Below are 11,157 nucleotides of genomic sequence, written 5' to 3'. Positions count from 1 at the left end.
TGGCCATTACTCTTGTGCTCGTGCCCCAGCTGTAGTTCGACATAGTAGGGGTTATGTGAGTAGCCCCGTTAATTCAGATCTTCCAGCCGCCAGTGGTGTTTTAGCCCTTTCTAGACCTCAACAGCCTTATTATACACCTCTAGTGTGCCTCCTGCACGGGGTGCTTTTAGTGGTCACTCCGTAGACCTGGCCCAAGCCAGCCACGCCCTCCCAGACCTTGTTTTGAGTGTGGCGACACTCTCCAAACAGTGAGGGATTTCCCCAAACTTAGGAGGGGTGCACCTCCACAGACTTCTCAGCCACAGCGTGTTCCACCGGGTCCTCAAACCAAGATTCCAGCGCCAGCTACTACCCCACCTGCTCAGCCAGCTCGAGGTGGAGGTCGGGGAGGTAGAGGTCGCCTTAGAGGGGTAGGCCAGGCCAGATACTATGCCCTTACTGCTCGTACAGAGGCAGTTACTTCTGATTCTGTCATTACATGTATTGTTCCGGTCTTTCATAGAGATGCATCGGCTCTATTCGATCCAGGCTCCACACATATACTTTCGCCCCCTTTTTCGCTTGTTTAGGATCACAAATTCAAAAAATCTTCATTTTTTCTTAAACTTCGTGCCTAGTCAAACAGGTTCACATAAATTGGAATGGAGGGAGTAATACTTTTCGAATTTCGAAAGTCAAATTTCTTAATTTTGACCATGAATTCACATAAGTTATTTGTTAATTATTGTGACTTATAGAACATAAAAAGCATTATAAGTCACAATAATTAACAAATTAAATATTTAAGAAGTATATGAAAAAATCGTGGTTAAATAACAACTTGTTTGACTTTCAAAACCAAAAAAAATATTTGGGACGGAAGAATAATATTTAATTAACAACTTGTTTTCCCCACTTGTGGGATTTTACTGGGTTGTTGTTGTTGTATAGTGGCGGATCTAGTACCCATTATGGGTCACTTATGGGTGCTCAAGCACCCATTATCTTTGACTAGATTTAACAAATTTACATAAGTAAGTATAAAAATATTTAGATAAATATTGTGTAAGCACTAGTGGCGATGCTAGGAATTCTACTAAGGGTGTTCAAATTTGAAAGAAGTGAAAAAAAATTCCGACAAAGAGTATTCAATATGTATTATATACCTCTAAAACGTAATATTTTACCTATATACACAGTGTAATTTTTTTTTACAAAGGGTGGTCAATTGACCACCCTTATGACCTGGAGGCCTCGCGCTACCGGTGAGAGGTCATTAACCGCTTGCTTACCTATTTGGTCAGGGGAGAGGTCCCCTAAGTCACCCGTTGTGATTCCTCTAATCAACTGGGGAATACAAGCTTCGAATTGCAACCCTGATTTTGAATAGAGCAAGTGAAAGGCCATGCTTGCTCTCCAACCTCCAATCCACAAGAAAGCTCCCTCAAGATTACTCCTCCATGTAGGATATTGTTTGTTTAAGGGCAATTTCGACTTTTTGACAGAATCTATTGCAACATGCCTTGATCCCAAAACGTAACAGCCACCGCAGCAATTCTTCCACCCAATTCACTTAACGACGATACACGTGTCGGCGCTCTTTAGTGTAGGGTCTTACCCCTGAGCACCACCGGAGGTTTAATTCGTTCATTCTTTCTATTTCGTACAGCTTCGTCGCTCTCGGGCCGCCGATGTTTCTCGGATACAAACCCACCTCCATCAGTTTCATCACTAAAAAAGCAGAAAAGCACAAGCAAAGACTGACCACTGTTGCATTTTCTCTCTTCAATTGTTTTCCCTTTTACTCTTTAACTCGCGCCATCATTCAAGCCCACATTTCACTCAACTTAACCCCTTCAAAGTATGAACTTTAACATTATCTTCTTGGGTCCTCTTTTTCTTGACATTTTTTAGGTAAAGTTTTATTTTTTTTCCAGCGTGCATTGGTGATTACATTAATTCTTGGAACTGGTACAGTGTGGCCTTTCTTGATTATTATCTTTGTGTTTGATGCATTATGAGAAGTTTTTTACCTGTTTGTTCCTCATGGTAGTTGAGAAATAATTTCCATTGTTTTTAGATTGATGTCCATAATGGCTTAAGAAAATATAAGAATTTTGGTTATGGAATTCAGTTTTGACTACTTAGCAAGTGAACAAGATCTTATTTTTGTTTGGCTATTATAATTAAGTTAGGAATTAATTGAGTTATTGATGTTGAGATTATTGATGTTGTACCTTTGCCGGGATTTAATTGTCCAATTGTGTTCCCTTGCCGGGATTTCTTTTATTATTCTGTTTATTCCCTTACCCCTTATTTGTGATTGTTGTTTGGGTGAAAAAGAGTGTTAAAGCACGAAGGGTGATGTCGTGCATTGTTTGTTTGTTGTGAGGAAAGAGTGTAAAACACGAAGGGTGATGCCGTGCATTGTTTGCTTATGGTGAGGAAAGAGAGTAAACCACGAAGGGTGATGCCGTGCCGCACGATGTACCATTCCGTGCCGATTCTATCGATTATATGTGAGGAAAGAGAGTAAAAGCACGAAGGGTGATGTCGTGCACACTTTATTATATCATTGCTTGGTGAGGATGAGAGTAAAAGCACGAAGGCTGATGTCGTGTACACTTTATTATATCATTGCTTGGTGAGGATGAGAGTAAAAGCACGAAGGGTGATGCCGTGCACTTGTTGCTTTCTATTTCCTTTATTAATGTCTGAGTTGTGTTGTTTCCTTCGTTGCTGGACGACTTTTACTTGAAGTAGTCATTTCCCCCATAGCATGCTCCCCCTCCCCATATTAATTACTTGTCTCTGTATTTCGATTCCACTGTATATGTATATATAACTGCACAGGTTTATATGGTAGTCCGGTCTAGCCTCGTCACTATTTCGCCGGGGTTAGGCTAGGCACTTACCAGCACATGGGGTCGGTTGTGCTGATGCTACACATTGTGCTATTTTGCACAGATCCAGGTGTTGGAGCAGCTTACGGTGCGCAGCAGTAGTTAGGGAGCCGACCTTCAGTCCACGAGACTCCGAGGTAGCCTTGTTGGCGTCCGCAGGCCCGGCGTCTCTTCTTTCAGTTTTCATGTTTTGCTGACATTTATATTCGAGACAGACTATGTCCTTTATTTCAAACTCTTATTTGTAGTAATCCTAGACAGTCCGTGTATTGTTGTGACACCAGGTGCTGGGTAGAGACTTGTATTGGTTTTCTAGATGCTGTTTCTATATTTCGTTCAGACTTTCGCTAAATTTTTACTTTTCGTTATCTTTTAACTGCTTATTCATTGATAATTTAATTGTTTAATCATGTGTGAAACAAAATAGGTTAATATTTGCTAAGGTTCTTGGCTTGCCTAGCTCCCATGAGTAGGCGCCATCACGACCCCCGAGGGTGGAAAATTCGGGTCGTGACAAATTTACGCCCTGATCCCCTATTAATTGCATTCCCCGTGTTTGTTTTTGCTATTGTGAGTTGCCGGGAGGATTTATTTGGAGTTTCGGAGAGTTTTGGAACACTTAGTCCCTAAATGAGAGCTTAAGTTTTAGAATTTGGACCGTAGTCGGAATAGTGTGAAGACGACCTCGGAATGGAATTTCGTTGGTTCCGTTGGCTCCGTTGGGTGATTTCGGGTTTAGGAGCTTGTTCGGATTGTGTTTTGGAAGTCTGTAGCTCATTTAGGCTTGAAATGCCGAAAGTTGAATTTTTGAAGTTTCCGGTTCGATAGTGAGATTTTGATATCAGGGTCGGAATGGAAATTCCGGGAGTTGGAGTAGCTCCGTAGCGTTGAATGTGACGTGTGTGCAAAATTTCAGGTCATTCGGATGAGGTTTGATAGACTTTTTGATCGAAAGCGTAATTTGAGAGTTTTGAAGTTCTTAGGCTTGAATCCGATGTTAATTGGTTGATTCGATGTTGTTTGAGGTGTTTTGAAGATTTGTATAAGTTTGGATAGTGGTATATGACTTGTTCGTGCTTTTGGTTGAGGTTCCGGGGGCCTTGGGGCGGTTTCGGATGGTTAACGGAAAGTTTGAAGTAGGGAATTTGCAGCTAAAGCTGCTGAGTTTGCTATCATAACCGCACTTGCGGTTTGGGGACCGCAGGTGCGAGCCCGCAGAAGCAAAAGGGAAGCCGCAGATGCGGCCAAGAGGCAGGAACGCTGGAGCCGCAGATGCGAAAATGTGGGCGCATCTGCGAAGGCGCAGGTGCGAGAAATGCATCGCGGGTGCGGTGGCTGGCGGATAAGTGAAGAACCGTAGGTGCGGTAATTCGACCGCAGATGCGGTTTTGCTGGGTCAGAACATATATATTTTGCCCTTCGCGAATTTGAGCTATTTTTCATCTCTTTTCAAACGGGAAGAAGCTTTGGGGAGCATTTTCAAGGGGGATTTTTAGAGGGATTCATTGAGGTAAGGTCCTTGGTTCCTAAACTCGTTATTAAAGTGATTTTTATCATTCTAAGCATGAAATTTGAAGGAAAATCAGTGGTAAATTGGGGCTTGGGGCTTGGTTAATCGGAGAGTTTTGAGTAGATTTGAGGGACCATTTGAGGTTCGATTTTGGTACTCTTGGTATAGCTGAACTCGTGAGAGTGTGAGGATCCCGAATTTGTAAATTTTACCCGATTCCGAGACGTGGGCCCGAGGGGCGTTTTGGTCATTTTTCTTAATTTCGCATATTAGCTTAGAACTAATTAGTTGAATTAGTTACTTGAAGTGCTATTTACATTATGCAATTGACTTGAATAGATTTGGGCCATTTGGAGTCGAGTACTCGTGGCAAGAGCGTGGTTCAGGTTGATTTTTGAGTCGGTTCGAGATAAGTGGCTTGCCTAACCTTGTGAGGGGGAACTACCCTTAGGATTTGGTATTGTTGATATTTGAAATGCCTTGTACGTGAGGTGACGACTGTGTACTTGTGCTAATTATTGAAAATTCGATTTTCATTAAGTAACTAAAATTGTGTTTCCTTTCCTGATTATACTACTTGCAATTTAAGCTTGCTGTTAGCTTAGGAAAGCATGTCTAATTGACTTAATTGCTTATTTGCTCAACTGCCTTATTTGGATTATGTGCAGCATGCTAGGTTAGAAATACCTGTTTTACCTAGGTGTGAAATTTGATTGAATTGAGTATTCTTCGTGTTGCTGCTGCGTATTTACTTTGGGACTACAGGGCGGTATCCCGGGAGATCCCCCCTGCCTATTTGCTTGGGACTACGGATTGGTATTCCGAGAGCTCCCCCTGCACTTTTATATTGGAACTACGGGACTGCACCCGGTAGATTCCCCCAGTATTGGATATTTACATTTAGGACTACGGATCGGGATTCCGGTAGATCCCCGCACACTATAAGTTGGACTACGGGACGGTATCCCGGAAAATCCATTGGATATTTATATTTGGGACTACAGGACGGTATCCTGGGAGATTCCCGGTTGTTATCTCTATGCTGAGCTGTGTTCTTTCCGTGATTACTTCTGTCTCTCTATATTAGTTGTTGTTATTCTTATTATCCTGTGTTAGTTCATACTGTTAGCATTTAATTATATTGTCGTATTTTATACACTTTTATCTTATTTTTCAGCTATAATCAGTAGGGCCTGACCTTCCTCGTCACTACTCGACCGAGGTTAGGCTTGGCACTTACTGAGTACCGTTGTGGTGTACTCATGCCCTTTCTGCGCATGTTTTTCATGTGCAGATTCAGGTATTCCGACTCAGCCCTACTACTCTTGAGGTGAGGTGATTCACCAGAGACTTCGAGGTATATATGTCGCGTCCGCAGACCGAGGAGTTCCTTTCCATTCTCTCTTATAGTATTAGCCCTTCTGTATTTACTTTTGTTTAGACATTCTGGAGTTAGAGCACAATGTAGTATTCATAGTTTGTGATTTCATGAGATTCCGGGTTTAGGGAATTGTCTAGTTTTTGAGATCTTGTATTGGTATATGCCGAGCGGCATCTTATACACTTCTATTTGTTTATTTTCAGTTTTTATTAGTTTTTCCGCATTTTGGTTCTTTTTCCGCAATTGTTAGGCTTACCTAGTCGTAGAGACTAGGTGCCGTCACGACAGTTCACGAAAGGCGAACTCGGGCCGTGACATTTCTAATGCGGAATTTTATCGGTGTGGGTTAGTAGAAGACATGGGTGTGTAAGCTCTATGGAGCAAATACATGAGAAATTTGACATGATCGCAAATGGAGTTAAGCTGTCATAATGATCCCGCCAGTCCTGAAAATAGGCAAGTGACGAGGTTGTTCTAACTTCAAGTACCCAAAGTACGGTAGTAGCGTAATAAGTATGATCTGATCATCCCTGCAAATGTAAAACCAATTATAGCTTAATCATGTAATGTTTACCTAATTTGCTTAATCTTTTCCCTCTTATAGAATTCATTTTGGAGTATAGTTTAATGACTTAGGTTTCTTGAATTCAAGAGGTTAGTGCATTATGCTACGTTACCCAAAATTTTTAGTTTCTTGCTGAAAAAAATTATATTTATGCCAAAAGGAGAAAATGAAAGAATCTCCAAGATTACATCTTCATCTTGAGGAAAGCTATATGTTAGAATAAAACAGATTATATCTAGATAGGGCCTTAAACTCTTCCTAATTACGCGACAGGTTACTACTCAATAGACAAAAATCGCTTTGATAATGTAAAAGATTATCATTCTAGCATTAGAACACATGCTTGGCAATCCTTCTTCTATCCAATACCAATAGCAGGCTTCAAATAAGATAACTAGAGTATAAGAGATGGGACAAGTTGAAGGGAGATGAATTAGAGTAAAAGCAAAAATACATTTGTGTATATACTTCCTCTTTCCATCCGGACCATTTAAAGTTAGTGATTTATGTATGAAGATGTGATTTTATGGTATAGTTGGGACCTTCATTTAATATCTTATGTGTGAGCATAGTCCAGATTCTTATACCTTAAATCAGTGTATGGTGTATTCTTGACAGAGGTTGTGTCCATAGAAATAATAGAATTTTAATTGAAAGAGATATAACAAAATAAAAACAACCCCTATCTCGCATGATAAAGCAAATAGAAAAGAAAGATAAAGAATAAAAAAAAAAGATAGAATTGAATAATCGTGCAGATAGGGCTCTACAGGAAAATTCCTCCCCTAGATAGCAGAGCACTCTTGCCAATATCAAAGTAGGTTCCTGTTGGAATTTTTGGGGAGCATTCATATTCATATATCCCTTTATAGTTCTAATTTCTTCAATGTTTCTCCAAAGTATATATGCAAGCATGTCGTTCACCTATTTCCTTTTTGGTCCGTTTCAAAAAGAATGACCATTTTCTAAATTTGGAAACAATTTAGCTTAAACTTTCAATTTTACCCTTACTAAGAAGCTTTTATAACCACACAATTACTCCGGACCCCTTTTTGACTTGTTTAGGACCACAAATTCTAAAAGTCTTATTTTTTCTTAAACTTCGTACCCAGTCAAAGAGGTTCACATAAATTGGAACGGAGGGAGTAGCATATTATTTTTGAAAGTTGTTTGGAGTTCCAAACTACCAGACCACCATTATTCCAACCTATGAGATATAAGAAACCTCTACTTTCCTTTTGACTCCAAAAAAACCTTTGCTCTTGTTTGCTCATTTTCAGGTTTTGCTTCTTTCTCCTTATTATTGTTAAGACTACTAGTTTCTCCATATAGGTAAATATAGTAGTAATAGATGTAGTCACTTATCTTAACATACAAATGATCGATATTTGCTTGAGTTCTTAAGTGATTCTTTATCATGTATCTTCGGCTGCAGCCTCAGTGGCACTCTTGCTTTGATGCTATGAGTTAGAAGAAAGCATTGATTTTAACCTTTTCCTTACAAATCCATGTTTGCCGCCCAAGATTCTATAACTCATGGCCAATGTAATAGATGGTGGGCAACTCATCAGATCCGGTAACATGTTAATTTACATAATATCTTGAATAATTGAGAGGAGAGGAAAGGAAGTTATCAAAGAAAAGCTTAAGTTTATGGCCTCTCACTGCTACCTGATATTTGTTTAGTTAGTTTCATGGCATCTCATATTCCACAACTTTCACAGATTTTATAATTACTCTACAGCCCTTAAACGATCCAGTTTTGCCTTACTATTTTCTTTTTCTTATTATTTTTATTTTTTGGAGATTATGTTGCATCTTTCCAGTTAGCAAGGTTAGCATACTTCCAACATGCAGAATTACAGGTTCCTAAGAAGGAAAAATGTATTAACACACCCTCATTAGGATTGAACTTTAACATTCTACACAAGTTTTTAGAAAGATTATTTAACTATTTAATAACTCACTTGAGATACATTATATGTCATATAAAGTCATTGACCAGTTTCTTCTTTGTGCATGTTCTCGATTTTGGATGAGATTTATTATGTCATATTTTTATATGCATAAAGAATTTTTTACTGATCTGTTTTTATATTTGCTCTTAGTTGCTATAGGTTCTTCTTAGATATCCAGATTAAAGGTAACATTCTACTCAAGATAGAACATGACATATAATGTTGAAAAGAAAGTTGGATAATTTTTTGCCATCCACGTTAATTTACTTTAGTGACTTTTACTAACTTAGTAATACATTATTTGTCTTGAAGATATGTTGGCTTCTTTTGACTATGAAATATGACATATTTATTTGCTTGCAGGCATTTTTGGTCAAGAACTACTAAAAAGAAGATCAGAAAGGCATACATAACGGATAACGCATCACCTTTTGCTAATATGTAAATAGTTACATCATACCTGTTGTAACTAATGTGACACTTTAATTAAGCATCCCTTAATGTGATGCTCTCACGGATGCAAACAATATATTTTTTGATTAAATGTATGTAAATAGGCATCTAGTAATTAACATGCAATATTTTCTACTCGATGCAATATTTTCTACTCGGTTCTACTCTTACAGTATCAATTTCTATTATATCTACGATTAACCATGTATGAGCATTTAAAAACTTAAAATTTGGAATTTCTACTTGTCTTGAGCCACTAAATAATCATAGTCAAGCTGCATGGACCATAAGCCTATAAGACTATTCGATCAAAAGAGAAATATATAACCAATACAAAATCTGACTTTATTTTACTGCTCTTGATCTTTGGAAATGTTACCCTTGATAAAATTCACCTCTGAATATACTATCTTTAACTTATCTTCAAAAAATATCTATTATCTTTAACTATATGTTAGATGAAAAATCCTTTTTCCTTTCCCTTTTTTTCCTTGATAATAAGTGTGCATGAGATCTATATGTTGTATGGTAAAGTGGAATTAAATAGAAAGCAAAGGAAAATGGTTCTTTTTTCCTTTCTTTTGGGTGATGACAACATGGATTATATGACAGTTTTGTGCATTCTAGCTTTTTTCACTAACCTTGATTACATACTAATCTGCTTAACTCTTTTGTTTTTTGGAGAAAATAGAAAAGACTGATTTATTAATAAAGCAGTCATATAACAGCATATTAAGTGCTTCAAAACTCTGGCACATCTGGCGTTGAGATGATTTTGGGTTAGTTTTCAAAGTTTTATCTTTAACATAAAAGGCAAGGTTGAAGAAACAATGAACTTGTACATCTGATTAATCAAGAAAGACTGGTACTGAAGCACTAATCAACACAAAAAGAGAGAACCAAAACTGAAACAGAAAAAGAAAAGCATCAAATTAAACAACGTATTGAAACAAAAGTTTTTTAATCAGTAAAAATTAATTTTGTTAAATAAAGCACTAAGTAGGTGATGCGGTACTACAAACAAAAGTAACTACATTCGTTACTAAATCTGAAGCTTGCTAAAACAGATTTAGCATATTGATTGCATCCTCAATATACTCATTCTTGCACCTGAAAGATAAACAATGCTAGGCGCTTCTATCTAATCCTACTGATGGACTCTATTATGCTTGCAAAACAACTAACATTAAACTCATAAATACCCAAAACTATACAATTGCAAGTATCCATCAGAAATAGAAACCAAAAAATATAATAATAAGATAATAAAACTAAGGTCTAGATTATGAGATTATCTTGAATTTCTTGAATCAACTTGAACCTAATAATTTAATCGAGATGAAATTTCTGTGAGTTCACCATGCAAATTAAGCAAAACAGCATCAATAGTAGAAAAATGTGAAGCATGTCAAATACAACTGTTGCCCAGCTGTAAAATGTTAAAGAAACGAACAATTAGCAAATTTCACATAAATTTTCTACTATATTCGGCTAAACAAGTCAATAGACAGAGTTTTCCAAAATCAATCAGGCAACGTGTAATTGGAACAAAATATTACTCTATCCCAAAATACCCCATTTAAAACCCCAAGTTAAACTCTTAAAACCCAACCAGCAAAAGAGGCTCAAACTCAATCCATTGTGGTAAAATGGACCATAAAACTAACTTCAAGTTATGAGGTGGCCTTGAATAGAGTAAACATGGAGCTTGAAAGAAGCAAGAGAGAACCTAATCAATCTTAGTTCCCAATTATTGGAGATAAACCACCGAGAAAATCAAAGGGACGAAGGAAAGAAAGATACTCCCTCCGGTTCAAAATAAGTAATTTTTTTGGATGTTTTCACAAAGATTAAGAAATACACCTTTTAGCATTAATTAGCAATGGAATTGACCATATTAACCTTTACTATCTCATATAAACACTCCTAACACATATTCCAACACTATTTACTCCAAGGAGAACGTAGAAAAAAATAATTAATTCATTCTTGAAATCTAGAAAAATCACTTATTTTGGACCACAAGAAAAATACCAAAAAATCACTTATTTTGGACCGGAGGGAATTAGCAAAAAGGAGCAATGATGAAACAAAGGAAACAAAGATAAAACAGCAAAAAGTAGCAAACAAAAAAGATACATGGCGGTTGAATGGGAAGACTTTTTACACGAAGAGGACACCTTGCTTACGCTAGTCATGAAAAGTCAAAATTGACCTTACATATGAATTTATTGCCAAGAGCTAACACGTCGAAACTCAAGCACTTCTATAATATAGTAAAAGTAAAAGTAAAAGTAAATTAGCTAACAAAATAAATATTAGAAGGAGAGAAGCACAGTATATATATATATATATATATATTCCTACTATTAATAAGCCACACTTTGAGGAGCTTCAGGTACTTGCTT

The sequence above is a fragment of the Nicotiana attenuata genome, chromosome 9 (genome assembly GCF_001879085.1).
Source record: "Nicotiana attenuata strain UT chromosome 9, NIATTr2, whole genome shotgun sequence".
Taxonomy (NCBI): Eukaryota; Viridiplantae; Streptophyta; class Magnoliopsida; order Solanales; family Solanaceae; genus Nicotiana; species Nicotiana attenuata.
Note: the sequence above shows the minus strand (reverse complement) of the source record.